This window comes from Puma concolor, chromosome D1 (genome assembly GCF_028749965.1).
Source record: "Puma concolor isolate L17-30 chromosome D1, mPumCon1.1.hap2, whole genome shotgun sequence".
Lineage (NCBI taxonomy): Eukaryota > Metazoa > Chordata > Mammalia > Carnivora > Felidae > Puma > Puma concolor.
In genome coordinates, this window is record NC_141676.1 from 43379612 (window position 1) to 43406949 (window position 27338).

The 27338-nt window shown below is 36.6% G+C and overlaps 1 protein-coding gene across 30 annotated transcripts in view; it reads left to right on the forward strand.

Annotated features, from left to right (window-relative positions):
* SOX6 (SRY-box transcription factor 6) overlaps window positions 1-27338 on the forward strand; it is a 717975-nt gene that overhangs the window by 436756 nt on the left and 253881 nt on the right. The window lies entirely within an intron of this gene.

Below are 27338 nucleotides of genomic sequence, written 5' to 3' on the forward strand. Positions count from 1 at the left end.
AAATATGTAGTGTGTCCTTGAGATTTTATTCTTTATAATGCTTATAGAATGAAATTTTTTCCTTCTGTTTTTATTAGTCTATAAACATATAAATTATAGGGTAAATTGCTTCATTAACAGTCTGAAAAATAAAAAAAATGTCAAAAGATGAAGAACAAGTTAATTTTAGTCTTTCCTCTCGAAATCTTAATAATGGCTTGATTTATGAATCCAAATCATTAATTTGAATTTCTTCTGGTCAAAAAGGGTCAAGGGTAGCATCTATAAAAAAGAGTTTATTGAGTGTATTTTACATAATGGTTTGTGGGTGTTTTCTGAGGCTTGGTTACCTTTTTCAAATCCTGGCTCTATCACTTCCTAGCTGAGTGGCTTTGGGCAAGTCACTGAACTTTTCTGTTTCAAATTCCTTATATCTAAATGGAGATAATAACAGTTCCTACTTCATAGGCTTATTAATAGGATTAATACAAGTAAAGCTTTTAGAACAGTTGTTGGCACTTAGAAAACACTCGTGAGGGTCAACTGTGGTTGCTGTTATTATTAACATACCCATAGGATCATAGGTTGACTGATCTCAATCAGATTTCATAGAAGTTAACGTTTCATGACCTCTGACCCTAATAAGGATGAGCATCTTTAGTTCTGAAGGTATGTGATTGATGTTATTATTTTGAAACATGTTAAGAATCATTACAAAATTAAGTTGTCCTATCAGTCAGGAAGTTATTCTTCTTCCTTAACTCTCTCTTGATGCCTTCATGGAGATGAAGTACTTTATTACTAATTTTGGTATCCTAAACAGAATCCATGGTTATTAATTAATTCTATCAGTTGTCTCTTGCAGACAGACAGTCATCACTCCAATTTGCACTAACAATCTGGGAACCTAATTACATTAGTTTTCTGAAGTTATCAAATAACTTCAGATGAATCTTCCTATTGGTCATGGATAATGTTTTATTTAAGATAAACATCTGGCAATAACTCTGATGAAAATGTTATTTTTAATTTATTACCAAAAATTGCCTAGTGTTCAGGTATGTTGTGTTCAATTCAAATGAAGACAAAAGGAAGTCATCTCTTTCCCAGGGAATAATTAATAACTCATTTCATTAACTAATACAGTATTAATATTAAGTGGAAATTGAATATTATTTTGAATTCCACTGCCTCTGTTCTGTACTCAGAAAGGGCATTTGCTATTTGGGGAAAAAAATCTTAACTTATAAATGATGGGTAGAAAGAAAGTCATTAGTGACATATTCTCTATCCAGCTGCAGTAACATGTTGTGTGCTACTTTGCACGTCATTCTGTGTTTTCTATCCTTTCCAAAGTCATTGGTTTTTTAACAGTGAGAACAGTAATGGTTTATGCAAAGGCAAGCTTTTGCCAGCATGAAAGACAGGGGTCTTGCTTTCTCTTAGTGATGTGGAAGTCAATATTTTATTATGTCATGATTCAGCATCAAGTTTTTGTGCTTCAGGTTATCTCCTCTCCCTTCCCCCGCTTTCCATCTTTCTTTATTTTCCATTCTGATTATGACTTTATGATGCAAAAACTGTACTAGCCTTAGATGATCAAAATGTCTAAATCTCAAAAGCAAAAACACATGCAAATTTAGGCTTTTCAAATTCTTTAACTTTTTTTTCTGGATTCTGTATGTGATATGTGAACTTTCATTTGTGTGCTGCTCTCAGTTTTATGAGCATAGGAGATAAGATTCTTACTAAATTTTTCATCTTGATTTATTATACATAATTGTCTCTTTTTACATCCTAATATTTTGTCACCATAGCCATTATAAAAAATATACCAATAATATATTATCATAAAAACTGGAAAAAAATAGTTTAAGTAGCATTCAGATAGTTTGATTCAACCCCTGCTAAAATTCAACATGTATTTTTAGTCTAGGTGAGATCAGGCCAGTTATTATCCACCTAAATTAGTTATAATTATTCTGAAATTTTAATATGGTTTAAATACTATCCCCAAGAAATACATACTATTGTGGGCCATCAGTATTTTATATCTCAAACAACCCTCATTACAAAATTTGTTGTAAATGAATTTATGATAAATTCCTTCATTACATATTTGTTGCAAAAATAGAGAAATAGACACACAAAAAATAAAATGGTTATTTAATTCTACCTGTATTATTTTGTTTAATTTATGCATATACTTGTTAAAGTTTTTCCTTAAAATTAGAATCTTTTACTGTTCTTTTATAATCTATTCTTTCCCATTTAATGATATAGCAATAAGTGATTAAGTCATCTAAAATATTTTTATTTATAGAAAATATTGTAGGAAGTGAGGTTCTCATAATTTGAGTCTTTTATTCAACATTTAAGTAGTTTTTAAAAATTATTTGTCATTGTAAAGAAAAACTTGAATATGGATAACTTCCTAATAATTTTCAGTATTAATTAGTAGTTATCTTCTTAGGATATATTCCTTAAAAGTGAAATTCCTGAGTTAAAGCATGTGTTCTTTTCTAAAAAGGCCACTGACTCATACTACCACATTACCCTGCAGAAAGGGTACAGTGTTCCACTCTCACCAGCAGTGTCTGCAAGTATTCTCTTGCCCTCAGTGGCAAGTATTATTACTTCAAAAATTTCTTGCCAGTTTTTATAGGGAAAATGATACACTATTGCTGATTTAATTTGAATTTCTTTATTATTGTTAATGAAGAATCTGACATAAATTTATTTGTAGTAAATGTCTCTTCCTTTGAGAATTGCCTGTTTATGTTGTTTGCCCATTTTTTTTTAACGGATTTGTCTAGTTCTTATGGTTCTGTATGATTTTTAGTGTATATTTTAATGGTATTAACCTTTGTGTCAGATATGTTTCATTTTATCATTTTCTTTTGCATTATGATTTTTATTGTCAAATCTCTCCCTCCCTTTTCATCCTCTTTTATGTTGGAGGTTTGTTTAGAAAGGATTCCCCCACTCTGCTATATTTTGTTCCAATTCTTTGCCTATATTTTTAATCATTTAACCCTTTAATTCCTCTTCAGTATATTTTGATGTGTAATTTCAACTAGAGAAACAACTTAATTTTTTTCTTAAGCCATTAACCAAATATATCTGTATCAGTAATTAAATAATTGATCTTCTCTGACTTAAATAACATCTTTTACCATACTGATTGCATATTTGAAACCATATCTCAGCTTTTGGTTTTATTCTATCGATCTATCTAAACTTTTATTACTACTGTGCTATATTAATCACTGTAGCTTTATGGTATCTTTGAAAAGTAAATATTGCAAGACCACATTCATAATTTTTCTTTAAGGTGTGTGCATACTTCTCTAAAGTTTATTTTAGGCTTACATTTAATTTAGCTAAGTGTTCATTAAAATCCCAAAATAAGTTTTTGAAAGATTGTATTTATATGAAACTATAGGGTGAACTGACATCTTTATAGTATTGAATCTTTTCATTTAAAATAATTTATTCTTTTTTTTAATTTTTTTATTATTTTTATTTATTTATTTATTTTTTATTTATATATGAAATTTATTGTCAAATTGGTTTCCATACAACACCCAGTGCTCATCCCAAAAGGTGCCCTCCTCAATACCCATCACCCACCCTCTCCTCCCTCCCACCCCCCATCAACCCTTAGTTTGTTCTCAGTTCTCAACAGTCTCTTATGCTTTGGCTCTCTCCCACTCTAACCTCTTTTTTTTTTTTTTTTTTCCTTCCCCTCCCCCATGGGTTCCTGTTAAGTTTCTCAGGATCCACATAAGAGTAAAACCATATGGTATCTGTCTTTCTCTGTATGGCTTATTTCACTTAGCATCACACTCTCCAGTTCCATCCATGTTGCTACAAAAGGCCATATTTCATTTTTTCTCATTGCCACGTAGTATTCCATTGTGTATATAAACCACAATTTCTTTATCCATTCATCAGTTGATGGACATTTAGGCTCTTTCCATAATTTGGCTATTGTTGAGAGTGCTGCTATGAACATTGGGGTACAAGTGCCCCTATGCATCAGTACTCCTGTGTCCCTTGGATAAATTCCTAGCAGTGCTATTGCTGGGTCATAGGGTAGGTCTATTTTTAATTTTCTGAGGAACCTCCACACTGCTTTCCAGAGCGGCTGCACCAATTTGCATTCCCACCAACAGTGCAAGAGGGTTCCCGTTTCTCCACATCCTCTCCAGCATCTGTAGTCTCCTGATTTGTTCATTTTGGCCACTCTGACTGGCATGAGGTGATACCTGAGTGTGGTTTTGATTTGTATTTCCCTGATAAGGAGCGACGCTGAACATCTTTTCATGTGCCTGTTGGCCATCCGGATGTCTTCTTTAGAGAAGTGTCTATTCATGTTTTCTGCCCATTTCTTCACTGGGTTATTTGCTTTTCGGGTGTGGAGTTTGGTGAGCTCTTTATAGATTTTGGATACTAGCCCTTTGTCCGATATGTCATTTGCAAATATCTTTTCCCATTCCGTTGGTTGCCTTTTAGTTTTGTTGGTTGTTTCCTTTGCTGTGCAGAAGCTTTTGATCTTCATAAGGTCCCAGTAATTCACTTTTGCTTTTAATTCCCTTGCCTTTGGGGATGTGTCGAGTAAGAGATTGCTACGGCTGAGGTCAGAGAGGTCTTTTCCTGCTTTCTCCTCTAAGGTTTTGATGGTTTCCTGTCTCACATTCAGGTCCTTGATCCATTTTGAGTTTATTTTTGTGAATGGTGTGAGAAAGTGGTCTAGTTTCAACCTTCTGCATGTTGCTGTCCAGTTCTCCCAGCACCATTTGTTAAAGAGACTGTCTTTTTTCCATTGGATGTTCTTTCCTGCTTTGTCAAAGATGAGTTGGCCGTACGTTTGTGGGTCTAGTTCCGGGGTTTCTATTCTATTCCATTGGTCTATGTGTCTGTTTTGGTGCCAATACCATGCTGTCTTGATGATGACAGCTTTGTAGTAGAGGCTAAAGTCTGGGATTGTGATGCCTCCTGCTTTGGTCTTCTTCTTCAAAATTACTTTGGCTATTCGGGGCCTTTTGTGGTTCCATATGAATTTTAGGATTGCTTGTTCTAGTTTCGAGAAGAATGCTGGTGCAATTTTGATTGGGATTGCATTGAATGTGTAGATAGCTTTGGGTAGTATTGACATTTTGACAATATTTATTCTTCCAATCCATGAGCAGGGAATGTCTTTCCATTTCTTTAAATCTTCTTCAATTACCTTCATAAGCTTTCTATAGTTTTCAGCATACAGATCCTTTACATCTTTGGTTAGATTGATTCCTAGGTATTTTATGCTTCTTGGTGCAATTGTGAATGGGATCAGTTTCTTTATTTGTCTTTCTGTTGCTTCATTGTTAGTGTATAAGAATGCAACTGATTTCTGTACATTGATTTTGTATCCTGCAACTTTGCTGAATTCATGTATCAGTTCTAGCAGACTTTTGGTGGAGTCTATCGGATTTTCCATGTATAATATCATGTCATCTGCAAAGAGCGAAAGCTTGACTTCATCTTTGCCAATTTTGATGCCTTTGATTTCCTTTTGTCATCTGATTGCTGATGCTAGAACTTCCAGCACTATGTTAAACAACAGCGGTGAGAGTGGGCATCCCTGTCGTGTTCCCGATCTCAGGGAAAAAGCTCTCAGTTTTTCCCCGTTGAGGATGATGTTAGCTGTGGGCTTTTCATAAATGGCTTTAATGATCTTTAAGTATGTTCCTTCTATCCCGACTTTCTCAAGGGTTTTTATTAAGAAAGGGTGCTGGATTTTGTCAAAGGCCTTTTCTGCATCGATTGACAGGATCATATGGTTCTTCTCTTTTTTTTTTTAATGTGATGTATCACGTTGATTGATTTGCGAATGTTGAACCAGCCCTGCATCCCAGGAATGAATCCCACTTGATCATGGTGAATAATTCTTTTTATATGCCGTTGAATTCGATTTGCTAGTATCTTATTGAGAATTTTGGCATCCATATTCATCAGGGATATTGGCCTGTAGTTCTCTTTTTTTACTGGGTCTCTGTCTGGTTTAGGAATCAACGTAATACTGGCTTCATAGAATGAGTCTGGAAGTTTTCCTTCCCTTTCTATTTCTTGGAATAGCTTGAGAAGGATAGGTATTATCTCTGCTTTAAACGTCTGGTAGAACTCCCCTGGGAAGCCATCTGGTCCTGGACTCTTATTTGTTGGGAGATTTTTGATAACCGATTCAATTTCTTCACTGATTATGGGTCTGTTCAAGCTTTCTATTTCCTCCTGATTGAGTTTTGGAAGCGTGTGGGTGTTCAGGAATTTGTCCATTTCTTCCAGGTTGTCCAATTTGTTGGCATATAATTTTTCATAGTATTCCCTGATAATTGTTTGTATCTCTGAGGGATTGGTTGTAATAATTCCATTTTCATTCATGATTTTATCTATTTGGATCATCTCCCTTTTCTTTTTGAGAAGCCTGGCTAGAGGTTTGTCAATTTTGTTTATTTTTTCAAAAAACCAACTCTTGGTTTCGTTGATCTGCTCTACAGTTTTTTTCGATTCTATATTGTTTCTTTCTGCTCTGATCTTTATTATTTCTCTTCTTCTGCTGGGTTTAGGCTGCCTTTGCTGTTCTGCTTCTATTTCCTTTAGGTGTGCTGTTAGATTTTGTATTTGGGATTTTTCTTGTTTCTTGAGATAGGCCTGGATTGCAATGTATTTTCCTCTCAGGACTGCCTTCGCTGCGTCCCAAAGCGTTTGGATTGTTGTATTTTCATTTTCGTTTGTTTCCATATATTTTTTAATTTCTTCTCTAATTGCCTGGTTGACCCACTCATTCGTTAGTAGGGTGTTCTTTAACCTCCATGCTTTTGGAGGTTTTCCAGATGTTTTTCTGTGGTTGATTTCAAGCTTCATAGCATTGTGGTCTGAAAGTATGCATGGTATGATTTCAATTCTTGTAAACTTATGAAGGGCTGTTTTGTGACCCAGTATATGATCTATCTTGGAGAATGTTCCATGTGCACTCGAGAAGAAAGTATATTCTGTTGCTTTGGGATGCAGAGTTCTAAATATATCTGTCAAGTCCATCTGATCCAATGTCTCATTCAGGGCCCTTGTTTCTTTATTGACCGTGTGTCTAGATGATCTATCCATTTCTGTAAGTGGGGTGTTAAAGTCCCCTTCAATTACCACATTCTTATCAATAAGGTTGCTTATGTTTATGAGTAATTGTTTTATATATTTGGGCGCTCCGGTATTCGGCGCATAGACATTTATAATTGTTAGCTCTTCCTGATGGATAGACCCTGTCACTATTATATAATGTCCTTCTTCATCTCTTGTTACAGCCTTTAATTTAAAGTCTAGTTTGTCTGATATAAGGATGGCTACTCCAGCTTTCTTTTGGCTTCCAGTAGCATGATAAATAGTTCTCCATCCCCTCACTCTCAATCTAAAGGTGTCCTCAGGTCTAAAATGAGTCTCTTGTAGACAGCAAATAGATGGGTCTTGTTTTTTTATCCATTCTGATACCCTATGTCTTTTGGTTGGCGCATTTAATCCATTTACATTCAGTGTTATTATAGAAAGATATGGGTTTAGAGTCATTGTGATGTCTGTATGTTTTATGCTTGTAGTGATGTCTCTGGTACTTTGTCTCACAGGGTCCCCCTTAGGATCTCTTGGAGGGCTGGTTTAGTGGTGACAAATTCCTTCAGTTTTTGTTTGTTTGGGAAGACCTTTATCTCTCCTTCTATCCTAAATGACAGACTTGCTGGATAAAGGATTCTCGGCTGCATATTTTTTCTGTCTAGCACACTGACAATCTCGTGCCAATTCTTTCTGGCCTGCCAAGTTTCAAAAGAGAGATCAGTCACGAGTCTTATAGGTCTCCCTTTATATGTGAGGGCACGTTTACCCCTTGCTGCTTTCAGAATTTTCTCTTTATCCTTGTATTTTGCCAGTTTCACTATGATATGTCGTGCAGAAGATCGATTCAAGTTACGTCTGAAGGGAGTTCTCTGTGCCTCTTGGATTTCAATGCCTTTTTCCTTCCCCACTTCAGGGAAGTTCTCAGCTATTATTTCTTCAAGTACCCCTTCAGCACCTTTCCCTCTCTCTTCCTCCTCTGGGATACCAATTATGCGTAGATTATTTCTTTTTAGTGTATCACTTAGTTCTCTAATTTTCCGCTCATACTCCTGGATTTTTTTATCCCTCTTTTTCTCAGCTTCCTCTTTTTCCATAACTTTATCTTCTAGTTCACCTATTCTCTCCTCTGCCTCTTCAATCCGAGCCGTGGTGGTTTCCATTTTGTTATGCATTTCGTTTAAAGCGTTTTTCAGCTCCTCGTGACTGTTCCTTAGGCCCTTGATCTCTGTAGCAAGAGATTCTCTGCTGTCAGCTATACTGTTTTCAAGCCCAGCGATTAATTTTATGACTATTATTCTAAATTCACTTTCTGTTATATTATTTAAATCCTTTTTGATCAGCTCATTAGCTGTTGTTATTTCCTGGAGATTCTTCTGAGGGGAATTCTTCCGCTTGGTCATTTTGGATAGTCCCTGGCGTGGTGAGGACCTGCAGGGCACTTCCCCTGTGCTGTGGTGTATAACTGGAGTTGGTGGGCGGAGCCGCAGTCAGACCTGATGTCTGCCCCCAGCCCACCGCTGTGTCCACAGTCAGACTGGTGTGTGCCTTCTCTTCCCCTCTCCTAAGGGCGGGATTCACTGTGGGGTGGGGTGGTCTGTCTGGGCTACTTGCACACTGCCAGGCTTGTGATGCTGGGGATCTGGCGTCTTAGCTGGGGGTGGGTAGGCAAGGTGCACAGGGGCAGGAGGGGCAGGCTTAGCTTGCTTCTCCTTAGGTGATCCACTTCAGGAGGGGCCCTGTGGCAGCAGGAGGGAGTCAGATCTGCTGCTGGAGGTTTGGCTCCGCAGAAGCGCAGAGTTGGGTGTTTGCACGGAGCGAGCAAGTTCCTTGGCACGAACTGGTTCTCTTTGGGATTTTGGCTGGGGGATGGGCGGGGGAGATGGCGCTGGCGAACGCCTTTGTTCCCCACCAAACTGAGCTCTGTCGTCAGGGGGCTCAGCAGCTCTCCTTCCCTTTGTCCTCCAGCCTTCCCGCTTTCTTTTTTTTTTTTTTTTTTTTTTTTTTATTTATATATGAAATTTATTGTCAAATTGGTTTCCATACAACACCCAGTGCTCATCCCAAAAGGTGCCCTCCTCAGTACCCATCACCCACCCTCTCCTCCCTCCCACCCCCCATCAACCCTTAGTTTGTTCTCAGTTCTCAACAGTCTCTTATGCTTTGGCTCTCTCCCACTCTAACCTCTTTTTTTTTTTTTTGTTCCCCTCCCCCATGGGTTTCTCTTAAGTTTCTCAGGATCCACATAAGAGTGAAACCATATGGTATCTGTCTTTCTCTGTATGGCTTATTTCACTTAGCATCACACTCTCCAGTTCCATCCACGTTGCTACAAAAGGCCATATTTCATTTTTTCTCATTGCCACGTAGTACTCCATTGTGTATATAAACCACAATTTCTTTATCCATTCATCAGTTGATGGACATTTAGGCTCTTTCCATAATTTGGCTATTGTTGAGAGTGCTGCTATGAACATTGGGGTACAAGTGCCCCTATGCATCAGTACTCCTGTGTCCCTTGGATAAATTCCTAGCAGTGCTATTGCTGGGTCATAGGGTAGGTCTATTTTTAATTTTCTGAGGAACCTCCACACTGCTTTCCAGAGTGGCTGCACCAATTTGCATTCCCACCAACAGTGCAAGAGGGTTCCCGTTTCTCCACATCCTCTCCAGCATCTATAGTCTCCTGATTTGTTCATTTTGGCCACTCTGACTGGCGTGAGGTGATATCTGAGTGTGGTTTTGATTTGTATTTCCCTGATAAGGAGCGACGCTGAACATCTTTTCATGTGCCTGTTGGCCATCCGGATGTCTTCTTTAGAGAAGTGTCTATTCATGTTTTCTGCCCATTTCTTCACTGGGTTATTTGCTTTTCGGGTGTGGAGTTTGGTGAGCTCTTTATAGATTTTGGATACTAGCCCTTTGTCCGATATGTCATTTGCAAATATCTTTTCCCATTCCGTTGGTTGCCTTTTAGTTTTGTTGGTTGTTTCCTTTGCTGTGCAGAAGCTTTTGATCTTCATAAGGTCCCAGTAATTCACTTTTGCTTTTAATTCCCTTGCCTTTGGGGATGTGTCGAGTAAGAGATTGCTACGGCTGAGGTCAGAGAGGTCTTTTCCTGCTTTCTCCTCTAAGGTTTTGATGGTTTCCTGTCTCACATTCAGGTCCTTGATCCATTTTGAGTTTATTTTTGTGAATGGTGTGAGAAAGTGGTCTAGTTTCAACCTTCTGCATGTTGCTGTCCAGTTCTCCAGCACCATTTGTTAAAGAGACTGTCTTTTTTCCATTGGATGTTCTTTCCTGCTTTGTCAAAGATGAGTTGGCCGTACGTTTGTGGGTCTAGTTCCGGGGTTTCTATTCTATTCCATTGGTCTATGTGTCTGTTTTGGTGCCAATACCATGCTGTCTTGATGATGACAGCTTTGTAGTAGAGGCTAAAGTCTGGGATTGTGATGCCTCCTGCTTTGGTCTTCTTCTTCAAAATTACTTTGGCTATTCGGGGCCTTTTGTGGTTCCATATGAATTTTAGGATTGCTTGTTCTAGTTTCGAGAAGAATGCTGGTGCAATTTTGATTGGGATTGCATTGAATGTGTAGATAGCTTTGGGTAGTATTGACATTTTGACAATATTTATTCTTCCAATCCATGAGCAGGGAATGTCTTTCCATTTCTTTAAATCTTCTTCAATTACCTTCATAAGCTTTCTATAGTTTTCAGCATACAGATCCTTTACATCTTTGGTTAGATTGATTCCTAGGTATTTTATGCTTCTTGGTGCAATTGTGAATGGGATCAGTTTCTTTATTTGTCTTTCTGTTGCTTCATTGTTAGTGTATAAGAATGCAACTGATTTCTGTACATTGATTTTGTATCCTGCAACTTTGCTGAATTCATGTATCAGTTCTAGCAGACTTTTGGTGGAGTCTATCGGATTTTCCATGTATAATATCATGTCATCTGCAAAGAGCGAAAGCTTGACTTCATCTTTGCCAATTTTGATGCCTTTGATTTCCTTTTGTCATCTGATTGCTGATGCTAGAACTTCCAGCACTATGTTAAACAACAGCGGTGAGAGTGGGCATCCCTGTCGTGTTCCCGATCTCAGGGAAAAAGCTCTCAGTTTTTCCCCGTTGAGGATGATGTTAGCTGTGGGCTTTTCATAAATGGCTTTAATGATCTTTAAGTATGTTCCTTCTATCCCGACTTTCTCAAGAGTTTTTATTAAGAAAGGGTGCTGGATTTTGTCAAAGGCCTTTTCTGCATCGATTGACAGGATCATATGGTTCTTCTCTTTTTTTTTGTTAATGTGATGTATCACGTTGATTGATTTGCGAATGTTGAACCAGCCCTGCATCCCAGGAATGAATCCCACTTGATCATGGTGAATAATTCTTTTTATATGCCGTTGAATTCGATTTGCTAGTATCTTATTGAGAATTTTTGCATCCATATTCATCAGGGATATTGGCCGGTAGTTCTCTTTTTTTACTGGGTCTCTGTCTGGTTTAGGAATCAAAGTAATACTGGCTTCATAGAACGAGTCTGGAAGTTTTCCTTCCCTTTCTATTTCTTGGAATAGCTTGAGAAGGATAGGTATTATCTCTGCTTTAAACGTCTGGTAGAACTCCCCTGGGAAGCCATCTGGTCCTGGACTCTTATTTGTTGGGAGATTTTTGATAACCGATTCAATTTCTTCGCTGGTGATGGGTCTGTTCAAGCTTTCTATTTCCTCCTGATTGAGTTTTGGAAGAGTGTGGGTGTTCAGGAATTTGTCCATTTCTTCTAGGTTGTCCAATTTGTTGGCATATAATTTTTCATAGTATTCCCTGATAATTGTTTGTATCTCTGAGGGATTGGTTGTAATAATTCCATTTTCATTCATGATTTTATCTATTTGGGTCATCTCCCTTTTCTTTTTGAGAAGCCTGGCTAGAGGTTTGTCAATTTTGTTTATTTTTTCAAAAAACCAACTCTTGGTTTCGTTGATCTGCTCTACAGTTTTTTTCGATTCTATATTGTTTCTTTCTGCTCTGATCTTTATTATTTCTCTTCTTCTGCTGGGTTTAGGCTGCCTTTGCTGTTCTGCTTCTATTTCCTTTAGGTGTGCTGTTAGATTTTGTATTTGGGATTTTTCTTGTTTCTTGAGATAGGCCTGGATTGCAATGTATTTTCCTCTCAGGACTGCCTTCGCTGCGTCCCAAAGCGTTTGGATTGTTGTATTTTCATTTTCGTTTGTTTCCATATATTTTTTAATTTCTTCTCTAATTGCCTGGTTGACCCACTCATTCGTTAGTAGGGTGTTCTTTAACCTCCATGCTTTTGGAGGTTTTCCAGACTTTTTTCTGTGGTTGATTTCAAGCTTCATAGCGTTGTGGTCTGAAAGTATGCATGGTATGATTTCAATTCTTGTAAACTTATGAAGGGCTGTTTTGTGACCCAGTATATGATCTATCTTGGAGAATGTTCCATGTGCACTCGAAAAGAAAGTATATTCTGTTGCTTTGGGATGCAGAGTTCTAAATATATCTGTCAAGTCCATCTGATCCAATGTCTCATTCAGGGCCCTTGTTTCTTTATTGATCGTGTGTCTAGATGATCTATCCATTTCTGTAAGTGGGGTGTTAAAGTCCCCTGCAATTACCACATTCTTATCAATAAGGTTGCTTGTGTTTATGAGTAATTGTTTTATATATTTGGGCGCTCCGGTATTCGGCGCATAGACATTTATAATTGTTAGCTCTTCCTGATGGATAGACCCTGTCACTATTATATAATGTCCTTCTTCATCTCTTGTTACAGCCTTTAATTTAAAGTCTAGTTTGTCTGATATAAGGATGGCTACTCCAGCTTTCTTTTGGCTTCCAGTAGCATGATAAATAGTTCTCCATCCCCTCACTCTCAATCTAAAGGTGTCCTCAGGTCTAAAATGAGTCTCTTGTAGACAGCAAATAGATGGGTCTTGTTTTTTTATCCATTCTGATACCCTATGTCTTTTGGTTGGCGCATTTAATCCATTTACATTCAGTGTTATTATAGAAAGATATGGGTTTAGAGTCATTGTGATGTCTGTATGTTTTATGCTTGTAGTGATGTCTCTGGTACTTTGTCTCACAGGGTCCCCCTTAGGATCTCTTGGAGGGCTGGTTTAGTGGTGACAAATTCCTTCAGTTTTTGTTTGTTTGGGAAGACCTTTATCTCTCCTTCTATTCTAAATGACAGACTTGCTGGATAAAGGATTCTCGGCTGCATATTTTTTCTGTCTAGCACACTGAAAATCTCGTGCCAATTCTTTCTGGCCTGCTAAGTTTCAAAAGAGAGATCAGTCACGAGTCTTATAGGTCTCCCTTTATATGTGAGGGCACGTTTACCCCTTGCTGCTTTCAGAATTTTCTCTTTATCCTTGTATTTTGCCAGTTTCACTATGATATGTCGTGCAGAAGATCGATTCAAGTTACGTCTGAAGGGAGTTCTCTGTGCCTCTTGGATTTCAATGCCTTTTTCCTTCCCCACTTCAGGGAAGTTCTCAGCTATTATTTCTTCAAGTACCCCTTCAGCACCTTTCCCTCTCTCTTCCTCCTCTGGGATACCAATGATGCGTATATTATTTCTTTTTAGTGTATCACTTAGTTCTCTAATTTTCCCCTCATATTCCTGGATTTTTTTATCCCTCTTTTTCTCAGCTTCCTCTTTTTCCATAACTTTATCTTCTAGTTCACCTATTCTCTCCTCTGCCTCTTCAATCCGAGCCGTGGTGGTTTCCATTTTGTTATGCATTTCGTTTAAAGCGTTTTTCAGCTCCTCGTGACTGTTCCTTAGGCCCTTGATCTCTGTAGCAAGAGATTCTCTGCTGTCAGCTATACTGTTTTCAAGCCCAGCGATTAATTTTATGACTATTATTCTAAATTCACTTTCTGTTATATTATTTAAATCCTTTTTGATCAGCTCATTAGCTGTTGTTATTTCCTGGAGATTCTTCTGAGGGGAATTCTTCCGCTTGGTCATTTTGGATAGTCCCTGGCGTGGTGAGGACCTGCAGGGCACTTCCCCTGTGCTGTGGTGTATAACTGGAGTTGGTGGGCGGAGCCGCAGTCAGACCTGATGTCTGCTCCCAGCCCACCGCTGTGTCCACAGTCAGACTGGTGCGTGCCTTCTCTTCCCCTCTCCTAGGGGCGGGATTCACTGTGGGGTGGGGTGGTCTGTCTGGGCTACTTGCACACTGCCAGGCTTGTGATGCTGGGGATCTGGCGTCTTAGCTGGGGTGGGTAGGCAAGGTGCACAGGGGCAGGAGGGGCAGGCTTAGCTTGCTTCTCCTTAGGTGATCCACTTCAGGAGGGGCCCTGTGGCAGCAGGAGGGAGTCAGATCCGCTGCCGGAGGTTTGGCTCCGCAGAAGCGCAGAGTTGGGTGTTTGCGCGGAGCGAGCAAGTTCCCTGGCAGGAACTAGTTCTCTTTGGGATTTTGGCTGGGGGATGGGCGGGGGAGATGGCGCTGGCGAGCGCCTTTGTTCCCCACCAAACTGAGCTCTGTCGTCCGGGGGCTCAGCAGCTCTCCTTCCCTTTGTCCTCCAGCCTTCCCGCTTTCTGAGCAGAGCTGTTAACTTATGACCTCCCAGACGCTAAATCGCGCTTGCTGTGGGAACACAGTCCGTCAGGCCCCTCTGCTTTTTGCAAGCCAGACTCGGGGGCTCTGCTTGGCCGGCGAGCCGCCCCTCCGCCCCGGCTCCCTCCCACCAGTCCGTGGAGCGCGCACCGCCTCGCCGCCCTTCCTACCCTCTTCCGTGGGCCTCTTGTCTGCGCTTGGCTCCGGCGACTCCGTTCTGCTAATCCTCTGGTGGTTTTCTGGGTTATTTAGGCAGGTGTAGGTGGAATCTAAGTGATCAGCAGGACGCGCGGTGAGCCCAGCGTCCTCCTACGCCGCCATCTTCCTCCCTTCCCGCTTTCTGAGCAGAGGTGTTAACTTATGACCTCCCAGACGCTAAGTCGCGCTTCCTGTCGGAACACAGTCCGTCAGGCCCCTCCGCTTTTTGCAAGCCAGACTCGGGGGCTCTGCTTGGCCGGTGAGCCGCCCCTCCGCCCCGGCTCCCTCCCGCCAGTCCGTGGAGCGCGCACCGCCTCGCCGCCCTTCCTACCCTCTTCCGTGGGCCTCTCGTCTGTGCTTGGCTCCGGCGACTCCGTTCTGCTAATCCTCTGGCGGTTTTCTGGGTTATTTAGGCAGGTGTAGGTGGAATCTAAGTGATCAGCAGGACGCGCGGTGAGCCCAGCGTCCTCCTACGCCGCCATCTTCCCTCCCCCCCTAAAATAATTTATTCTTTTATGTCCCTCAATGAAGATTTTTTTAAAAATGTAGATTCTGTGTGTTTATTTTGATATTTTCTCTATAATATTTAATCTTTTTGCTTGCTCTCGTGAATGAGACATTCTTCATTCTGTTTTCTTTTTGTTATCATATTTAGGGATGCTAATGAATTTTGCTGGTTCATTTTATAATTTTCCTCTTTATCAAACTATTAGCTATAATTATATTTCAGCTGATAGGTTAACTCTTTTTTGGAAGTTACGCCCCCTTTTTTCATCCCTTCTCATATTACACTGCCTAGAATATCAATAATTATATTAAGTAAACATGTGATAGCAGGTATTTTGTAAAGTTTTTAATTTATGGAATTGTTTTTACTATTTCACCCCTAACTATTAAGATATTTAAGATATTCTTTATTATTAAAAGAACATTCTAGTCATAGTTTATTAGGAGTTTCTATGAGAAATTGCATTTTATTTTATGGCATATCTTATTGGTTTTTGTTTTTCAAATTTACTGATGAAATAAACCCTGATTAGTCATGATGCAGTCTTATTTTAATGTACCGAATAATTTTATTTCCTCATATTACAGTTGTTATTTTTGCATCTGTAATCATAAATGAGATTAGTTTGTGTTTTTCTTTATTTGTACTCTTTGTTCACTTTTTTTTGTACCAGAGTTCGTGGTTGAATTGGAAAGCTTTCCCTCTTTTTCTAGGCTGTGTAAAATATTGAATAGATAATGTGAGGATTACTTACTCCTTGAAATTCTGAGAGAATATACCCATAAAATATCTGGGCCTGGAGTTTTTGTTGCTAATAATTGTTTTTTTTTTTTCCTTTTTTACATTTTCTATTTCTCTTTAAGTCAGTTTTTCCAGAAAAACATTTTCCTAGAATATTGTATATTTCACTGAGGTTTTCAAATACATTAATATTGTTTTAAAATACAGCATCACATATTTTAAGTTTTTTATTTTCTGTTATATATTCCATCTTAAATTTTGCATACTCATTTTCTATCCCTTTTGTCCTTCAATTTTACTTGACAGTGGCTTATCTACTTATCTCTTTTCCCAATATCCCAGTAATTATCCAGTTTTTAGATTTATTTCTCAATTCTGCTGCCACTTGAGTATGCCAACTACTCCATATTGTTTTTACCTATATTATCTCTCCCAAGCTTATTTCCTTATACTTTTTCTTTTGTTTGTTTTTGATACCCTATAAATTCCTAAACTGAGTATTTCATTTTAAACATTGTTTATTTAACAATAAAGGTATTTTGGCCATGAATATGTTTGTAGAAATAGCTTTATGCAGCCCATAAATTTGGGCTGTTAGAATTCTCATAGTTATTATTTTCTAAATAGTCCATACTTATATTATTTTCTGATTTTGTGCATCTATCTATCTATCTATCTATCTATATCTTCTTTTGGATTCGAGAGTGGAATGAAGCTGGGGGAGGGAGGAAACATAGCTTCTATTACTATCACTGAAAAATTCTATGCACTGCGTTAGGTGCCTGAGTGAGAATTAAAATATTGACAGTAGAATGATTAAGAGTAGTATTAAAAAAATGAATCTTGGGGCACCTGGGTGGCTCCGGTGCTTAAGTGTCTGACTCTTGTCTTTGGCTCAGGTCATGATCTCATGGTTCATGGGTTCGAGTCCTGCATTGGGCTCTGGGCTGACAGTGTGGAGCTTGCTTGAGATTCTCTCTTTCCCTCTCTCTACCCCTCCCTCACTTTTGTGGTTTTCTTTTTCCTCTCTCTCTTTCTCAAAATAAATAAATAAATAAACGTAACAAAAAATTCCCTCCCTAATCCACGACCACAGAGAAAAACTTGAACATTTAATATGAATAATTATTAGAGATGTAGGGAAGTTTGACCTAGTATATGTTGGTTGGTTGATTATAAGAGGATAAGAATTGTGTTTTAAGGAGTTAAGGAAATAATGAAATTATTCTCAATGTACAAAAGAATTTAGGAATAGTTAATGGCTATCTGGCATTGATACTGTTGGACTGCATTAAGAGAGAGTACCTCAGATATACTAGGAGTTCACAAAATATTTACGGAATGAATGGATGAATTTAAAAAACAAAATCTGGAAATTTAGCTGGAAATCTGGAAAATCTGGAAATCTGGAAATCTTAAACAGGGATATTGTAGAGGATATTAGAGGGTGTTCCTACTCTGGTGGAATGTTATCTTCATGACCTCCTAAAGTTTTTTCAAAATTAATACCAGTGTTTACTATATTTTCTTAATTATAAGACTAATCTTGAAAATGTTATCGATTTCCTGCCAATAAGTAATATAGTGAGTACTTTTTGTAAGGTGCTTTATTTTATACAAAGGAAACAAAGGACTAAGACATCTACATTATTTTATTTGATCCTTATTATAACAATCCACTAAGGAAAATATTTTTATATTGATTTTATATATGAGTAAAAAGACTGGAGAAGTTACATGGCTTATGTGGGGTCAGTCAAAAGTTGTGGCAGCAGGTTTTGAATCCTGCCTCTATAGCCTCAGAATCTTATACTTCTGCAGTGGGAAAAGGAGAAGATAGACTCTGGGCTGTTTCTGCCTCCACAGTATACAAACAACCAAAACAGTTTCACTTTTACCCTTTTCTATGTAAGTGAAGCAGTATTGCAAAGCTGGAGGGCATATAGGTAATACAGTTTCTCTCTATAGAAGTATTTATCTTGATCTGTACCTGAATGTAAGAGAGGGGGGAATCAGATGGTAGAAGGACACAAGGTAAGCAGAAGTACTGACAGGGTCCACAACCCATTTGAATGTATGTTTGGGTTGTACCAAAGGAATGAGGATGCCAGAATAATTATGGTTATGAGACATTTCTAAATGCAATGGTGACATACCTAATGAAATCAAGAGCACTAGGAAATCAGCCTCTGCCTCCATGGATAGGCCTAATCTTCTGTGGTTTATGTGAGAGAATCCTATTCAGCTTCCCTGTTTTGCACACATGCCCTTCTATGCTGTGGCTGGCATCTCCTTGGTGTGAAGGCGCCTCCCTGGGCAGTGTGCCAGAGAAACAGTAATGCTGGTTGTGTTTGACTTAGCACAAACTGTTTGTGCTTGTGTTTGTCAAACACACAGATGATATGAGAGACAAAAAAATAATTATGTGATATGAAGCAAATAAGGAAAATAGTGTTTTCCTTCCTTGGTCATTTATGATTAATCATTGCAATATTTACATTTAGAGATTAAGGTAGATGTGCTCCTAGGTATATTCTGCTGCAGCTGAGAAAAATGATAGTCTCTTTCTGATAGGAAAAAAGTTGACTAAAAATTCCTTTAAACAGAAAGTTCTATAAATTATTCCCAGTGTTTTTCAAAGCTGTGACTGAAACACAATTGCTTATTATAGTTATTCAACTAATATGTCTAAGAGGCTTGTTTGAGAGCCCGAATGTTTCTGCTATACTTTACTATTAAAGGTTTTAAGTATTATTCTCTGTTACTTCATTAGGGTTGTTACTAAGAGAAATAAAATTAGGAACTGTGTGGCGTCAAATAGTACAAGCATATTACAGTTGTACTTGGTACAAATACTGAATTAAAAACATGAATATATTATAATATTCCCACTGTGTGTCACTGAGAGAGACTGGTTTCATTATTAGGTTTGATTGTGGACATAAATCTCTGGAGGAGAGCACAGGAACACAAAAGTCTTAGTTTGTTTGTTTTTTTGTCTCCAGTGTACCATAGATCTTTGAAGATCAAATGGTGTAGGTTATTCTTGAAGTAACTTAAGCAGTACTGTTATCACCGAAAGGTCAGAATGGATCTAACAGCATTCCCACAGAATCAGTGTTCTGCATTCTAGGTTACTAGCTTAAATGCCGATTCTCTCTCCTAGTTTGTTCACTTTTCTAGTAAGGGCCTAAACTATATCTAAGTACTCTGATTACTCATTCCATACATTGCCCTTTCTACAGAATTCTCTGTTTTTTAGGAATAGTAATTTACAGTTATTTGTGTTTTCAGTTGTAGGCAATCACAGAAGGACTAGAGTGGTTTTCCAAGAGCTATGACTGTACACTTTACATATTCATTTATAAGTGAGTTTTTGTTGAATTTCCATTTATAAATTTACAGCAATTTCTTCATCTGAGGGAACTGAAAAAAAATCTGGAAGTGTTTAGAGGAGAATCATCTGCCACTTTTCAACTTAAAGTCAGCAAAGTTCACATACCTAGTGATTCTTGCTGTTTCACAGGATAAAGGGTTAAAATAGTAATCTATCAATGTTTAGATTTCGTGTATTTTGAAAATTTTAAATTGTTATTTCTCAAGACAAATGCTGTATTGCTCTAGAGACCAGCTTGTGAAAGAGATTGAGAGCACATGTAATTTTCTCACTTTCCTGTTTGTATGAAATAATGTGGTGGAGTGTCACTATTTTCTGTATGAATTTTGTATAATTGTAGAACTTCAGAGTATTATCTAGAATTATGGAATCTCAAAAGATTAGAGCTGAAGAAGCTTTGCATATTATGTACCCAAACTTCTTATTTTCCCTGTAAGGACCCCAACATCCAGAAAAGTAAAGTTACTGCTCTCAATCACATAGTAAATGACTAAGGTGGAAACTTAATATTCCCCCAGAATAGCATGTTTAACCCATCCATCTCACAGTCTTTCGGTCGTGTTGTAGTCAATAGTGAGCTATTATTTCTGAACCCATGAACTCCTTTTATTAGCAGTAAATACATATCACAGCTGGTTTTATAGATATTTTTGCATTATAACACAGCAATACCCATAGTTTTAAAATTTATACTATTTTGCATGAATGTAAACATTTCAAAGCTTTCCTTTGTACTCTGTTATAAATAACTTTTACTTCTTTTGAAGTCTGTGTGATATACATATAAGCAATTAAAACCTCTCCCCACTTGGGTTTGGAGACACAAGGTCTTCTTAATTAAAATTCAAACAAAAGCTGCTGGTAAAAATTACTACTATATGATTAAGGTCTAAAGTATTATGATACATTGGAATTGCTGTTAACTGTTGAGATTAAAAGAAATCGATCTGTTAGAGAAAAGATCAGTTGGCTCTAATTAGTGAAATCAATGTTTACATAAAAGGAAATGCTGAAGTTTAGTAACATTTTCTGGTTATAAATATAACACTGGATAAAGTTGTTCTTTGTTATTATTACATTGACCACATAATCATGCCTTAAATTCATTGAATAAAAATCTGAAACTTCCTTTAGTAGTTATTATAATTAAAAACATAGAACTTTACTTTAAAATCATATCTAGTTTTAAATTTTTCAGTTTTATAAAATGTTGTTATATATAAAAATAGCCAAAAATTATAAAATACTTCTATTGATTCCACTTTAAAAGGCTAATTTTAGCAATTGCTGAAGCCTGGAGTGGGAAAGGAGGCAAAATTGGTTAGAAGTAAGAAAGATCCAAAGTATTCTTACACAATTATGATTACATTAAATATGTATTAGTCTATTTGGTGACATACCGAAATAAAAGAGAATACATTTTGATATAATTCAAAAACAAGACATTTCACTTTTTTCTCCCTGATTGCTGTGATGAAAATAAACATTATAACCAGCATGGAGAAGCAAAACTATTACTAATTGCAGCCTAGATTTTAAGTAAAATGAAGGTCATTAGCAATTTCCTGGAAGCCATTCAGATTGCTTACCAGGAAATGGTAGCTAGCAGGACATCTGTAATCCTCCTGTGTGGAATTAGTGAAAACATACTGAAGCTTTAATGATGTGTGTTAGACTTAGGTTTATGGTGGAACCTTTCTCCATCAAAGTAGCTCATATTTCATTGAATACAAATGATTTTTATTTCAGTATTAGAGTATAAACCCAGAATTGAAAATAGCCTTTAACATCTATCCGTATATACATACCTAATACACACCTGGAGAACAGGGTATGGCTCATGGTGGAATAAGAGATGACAGGGTAACAGAAGAACAGACAGTAGGAATCTGGAAATGAAATGTGTTTGGGCAAATAGAAAAATTTCTTCCATAACTTGGAATGCTGATTTCACAACATTTTGAGAAGTGAATGTAGTCCCGTTTTTAGTAGCATCTTCTTATCACAATAAAGAAATAAACAAAGTTGAGTGTTAAGTGAAAATACCTTACAGGACATAAATTTAAGTCTGGCTTACTCTGCATTGTTTTGGGAGATATGGGGTCACTGATTCAGAGACTTTTAGCAAAGCATCTCCATATTACCTGAATTATTTGGCTTAATAAGGGTAACATCTCTGGAACTATAAAGGGTGACAGTGTGAAACGGAGGAGAGCATATATACTCTTCAGTTTGTGTAGAAAATTATGTACATACAGACAATTGCTGGAAGGATATTTAATAAACTGTTAACAGAGGTTGGCTATGAAGTAGAAAATAAAAGATATGGGACAGGCTGCTTTTTAAACTTTTACTGTATAGTTTGTATGGTAGGTTGTTTTTTTTTTTTTTTAAACCATGTGTATGCATTGCTTTTTCAATACAAAAGACTAATTAAAAAAAAAGACTGCAGTCCTCAATGAAGATGAAAAGAACTGATCTCCTTATTTTTGTACAAGAAAGCACGGATGATACTACTTACTTCAGATTTTGTTGAGAGGGTTAGAGAGAGAATATGTGTTATTTGGTGTAGTATAGAGTAAGTAGAGAATCTGAAAATACTACAGGAAGCAACAACATTTGGCATAATTTAGTACTTGAACCAGTAAATATTTATTGATAGAATGATGAAATACAGTCCTCAAACTTTTTTTGATCTCAGGAGTCTTAGAGTGTATTGAAGATTCTAAAATTCTTTTGTTCATGTGACTTATAACTATTAATACTTAATTATGTTAGAAAATAACCCTGAGAAATAAAAAAGTATTAATTCATTTAAAATGTATAAAATTAAATCTGCTACATATTAACATAAAACCCATTTTTATGACAAATATTGAATATATGAATATATTTCCTAAAGTAAAAATAATTTAGTGAGAAGAATGACCTTGTTTTACATTTTTGCAAATCTTTTTAATGTAGGTTTTAATAGAAGACAGTTGGACTCTCTTATACCTGCTTTTGCATTCAATCTGTTTGATACATTTTGATCAAAGTATACGAAGAAGTTGGCCTAATATGCATATGTAGCTGACAAAGGGAAAAGTATCTTGTAGCATTTTCACACAATTGTGAATTTTCTTCTTTGATACTACATCAAATATCACAAGTGTTGGTTTCTTAAAGGTTAGGTCTAATGTAGGATCTGAAACCATATCAGTGAACTTTCAATACTTTTACATTAAAATACATTGGTGCAGGGGCACCTGGCTGGCTCAGTCAGTTGAGCATGTGACTCTTGACCTTGGGGTTGTGAGTTCGAGCCCCATGTTGGGTGTAGAGATAACTTAAAAAAATCTTTAAAAAATCCATTTGTCCAATTTTAACTCTGAATGAATCTTTTGTTCCATGCCTGATTTTGTAATGCCATGCATTAGGCTTTTAGATTATATTGTCACTGAGTTGTGCAGCTCTTCCTTATGTTGGCACATTTCATCACATAGTATCAAAAAATCAAATTCATCAATATTACTATTAATCGATCAGAAAAAATTTTTTTTAGTATTTGGAAAGTGTTATGCTCATGATGGCAGATAGAAGTTTTCTGAAATTCTGATTTTCCCTTGAAAGTTCAAATTATATTTTAACCAATGCTATAAGGTTTTTTGTTTTTTGTTTTTGTTTTTGTTTTTGTTTTGAAGTGGGAGGCTCTCTTGGCAAATGTTAAAGTACAGGTAAGGATATTTTATCTTGTTCTTTTAAATGAAATTGGAGGTCTATGCAAAAAACTATGAAAAATTTCAGCTAGCAACTCGAACAATAGCACAAGTGATTTTCCTCGAGACAGCTATGATACTTAGGTGTAATAAGCAGTGGGATGCTTCCCATTTCATCACATAGAATCTAAGAACTAATTTTTTAACTCTACACCCAACATGGGGCTTGAACTCATGACCCCCAAATCAAGAGTTGCATGCTCTACCAATTGAGCCAGCCAGGTGCCCCTCATCACACAGAATGTTAAAAATATGTGTACTTAAAAGTCATTATTTAACACATTATTTTACTATTTTATCAAAGAACTACTTAATTGAAACTGATTTTTTTTTGTTTTACTACAAGTGTGTGGTGGTGAAGAATACAATTACTACTAGTAGAGTTAGGTGCCCTTGATTCATGCTAGAGGATGAACAGTTTTAACCCACTATTTCATTCATTCGCATCATCAGTGTAAGTGTCAATGTTGTAACATACAACTAATACCTTAGTATTATTATGAAAACAGTGTCGACCTTAGGGACACCTTGGAGACTCCCCTGGGACTCCAAGGGGTCCATAAATCACACTCTGAGAACCACTGGACTAGAACTTTAAAATAGAGTAGCATATAATTACGTTGATAATAAATCAATTTGTCAGTAATAACTACAAAGCAAATCAGTTACATGTAAGAGTTCAAAGATTCTGTGAAGACGCTAAATGAAGTTATTGACTTAAAGAACTTAGTTGCTTTCTCCCCTGGACCAGGAATTGTGGCATAATAAACACAGGGTGTAGAATTGATCAGATGTGGGTTTGAATTATGGTATAAACTGAACTATTTATTTATTTATTTATTTATTTATTTATTTATTTATTTATTTTACTCTCAGCTTTTTAATCTGCAAAGTGGGGGAAAATACATGCATTTCAGGATTACTGTCAGTGATTGTAAAATGACTAATAAAATAAATCCTTAGTAAATAGTAGTTTGCCAGTAGGAATAGATATGAGAGTATTTCATTATGTGCCACCCAAAGGGACCTGGAACCATTTATTACCTCTTGTAGCACCAATTGTTCCATAGGAAATGATTAGATATGTATAAAATTGAGAGGAAGTTCTAACATTCTAAGAAATCCATATTATCACCCACATCAAATTTACAGTATAGTCCATGTTGCCAATATTGTTTCAACCAAAAATAATGATCACTTTATTGATAATTAGCTTACATTTTTCAGGTAATCTAGGTCTGGAGAATGAAAAGCAGCCTAATCAGCTCTGTTCCCATCTTATTACAGATAGCTTAGCTATCATTTATCTGCCAAGTCCTTGTCGTAGTATTAAATCACCTTACTTAAGTATAAGTAAAATTCTCTTACCCAAAACTTTAAAGAAACTTTCCATACAGTTTTGGTTCTGGCATTTTATTATAGCAGTAGCTAAAACTTAGAGGTCTTACTGTGAAAATGAGATTTTCACATGTATTGCGTTTGGACATACAGTTGCTATGAATTTTTTTTTAGTGTAACATTTGGGATAGATGAGATTTCAATACATATGCATTTATTATTTTATAATTAAAAGTTATGCAGAGTTTTAGTAAGCATAAAATATAAAAAAAGTTTTAAAATTTTTATATACTATTATTAAGTTCCTCCATTTCACTTTAGTCTTTTTTGTTCAAATAAATGTAAGAAGTTTAAAAATATATATTTGTGATAATATTTATATACAGCTGATTCTTAGAAGAAAAATATGTGGGATAGTAATTCATCTCATTGCTGTTTATAGGCCCAGGAATGCTGTGTGCCTAGCGCCCCACGTGCCAGGGGGTGTCCTCGGTATTTCTTTACTCTAGAGTCAGCTCTTGACAATTCTCATGGGATATATATGTCACATTAAGAGCTGGCCCATACTACTAGACCTCCCACACACTTACTATTTAAGTCATTTGTCTGAATTAAAAAAAAAATCTAAGGCTAACCACTTAATAAAATGTGTGTATTTTCATCCAAATGGTGTTTTCATGAATAAGACCCTTGAAATAGGCATAAATTGTACATTATTCTCTACATTTTTAAATGTGTTGCTACTGTTGGTAATTACCACTGAGTGCATATTTAATGCACTGAGGAAATTTGATGCAATTATTCCGTTTATTTGTGATTCCCCTTCAATCCAAATGTCTGCATTAAACTATTGAAAAAGAAAACTACAGAGAATTTAGGTCATTTAAAAAATGCACACATTTTCTGAACTCTGCTTGTAAACTTGTATTGCACTAACCAAAATAAAATTAAAATGAACCCAACATTATAAAACATAGGGTTCAAAAGTTTAGGTAATTTTGAATAAAATTACCTTTTAAATATAACCTTAAAGAATTTGGGCCAATTGCAAGGCTACAGTCTTACAGAAGTCAATAAGAGGCATGTATAACTGAGCTCAAAATTTAGCTAGTTTAACTTAAGACAAATTCTTTTTCCTCAAGCCTCTTTTCAGTACTTAGAACTTGATTACACCCGGAAATGGATTGAATAGACACACGTTGGTAGCTTTTAGGAAGTCTTTTTACAAAATGGCAGGATCCACAGAGGAAAGGTCTGTCTATTCCATGAGAGCCTAGCATTTTTTAAAGCTTCCAGAATTTGGGTACTGAAAAAGATCTCTAATGCTGAAAGAGCCTGAAAACAAGAAGAGTGCAAGAGGAGTCCAGCTTTTGTAGGTCCTCTTTTTAATTTTCTCCTTTGATCATAAGTTGGTAAGAAAAGTGCATGTGTTTCTCAAAAATGATTCAATATCATTAAAATGGCTTGGCGAGGGAATAGAGCAAGGCAGAAGAACACAGGTATTAAATGGGAAGGAGGAACCCCATATCCATTTTGTTCAGTAGGCATTATCTGATGTTCCCTTTCAAGTTAATATGCAACTATTCGTTGTACATGTTTTAATAATATTCTTAAACATCTCTCTAGGGCTAAGGAAGAGATGAGATTTAAAATGAGATCTATCTCATGGCTTTAAAAATATGTTTCTTCATGTAATAGTAATGAGAGACCTGTGTTCTTATGCTTAAAGCTACGAGTTACATTCCTATTAACATTTGTTTAACTAGGCTTCCATCACAACAGGTGCACAATTATTTTTATAAGTAAAATATTATCAGCCTTCAAAATTAGCCAGGGCAAAATGCAAGTTGTCTGATTAAATAATCAGAGCTGATACTTAAAATACATTTGATTTCCACAGGAATTTTAAAATGCAACGTCCCAGTCTCTTCTGATATGTTGAGGGAGTTGCAATTGTTTGTAGTATGTAAGTAGTGGCTTTTATTGTAACTAGTTTGATACATTTCACATAATTCAGTTGACATTATGAGACACACTACTAAAAATATAATAATAGTTTATTACTTCTAGCCTAACATTTTAATCTACTAATAAAATAGTATGCTTCCTATTAAGTCAGTAATAGAAAAAGAAGTGACTCTTTTTCTTTGAGGACTCTTCTAAGTTCAGCTAAAAGCCACGTTAGTTTAAAAAGTTAAAATCCAATGTATTCTTATTTAAATTTGATTTCTGGAGGTTTAAAAAATACAAATATATATTTCAGATCAATAATGTATAAATCATATACACCATAATTATTGAGTATCTTGGGGAACAATAAAGACTCCCAAGTCTTATTGTAAAACAAATAAGAAACTAAAGTGAACAAAAGGAAACAAAACTAAATGTGTGAACCCTACACACACACACACACACACACACACACACACACACACACGCACACACCCTCTGAACTAAACAAGAAGCTTCTCTCATAGGCACCTTCACCATGGTTAAGAAGTGCTACAACAGTGCAGCTGTTAGAAACCAATTACAGGCAGGTAACTGTTTGTTTTCGTATCTAAATCTGTTTGTCAATCAGGAGAATGCAATGAGTCAGAAAAGGGGATCTCAAATACAAACCACAGGGTAAGGCAGAGCACCTGGAATGGGTCCAAGCCACAAGAATTAGGGTAGGAGTAT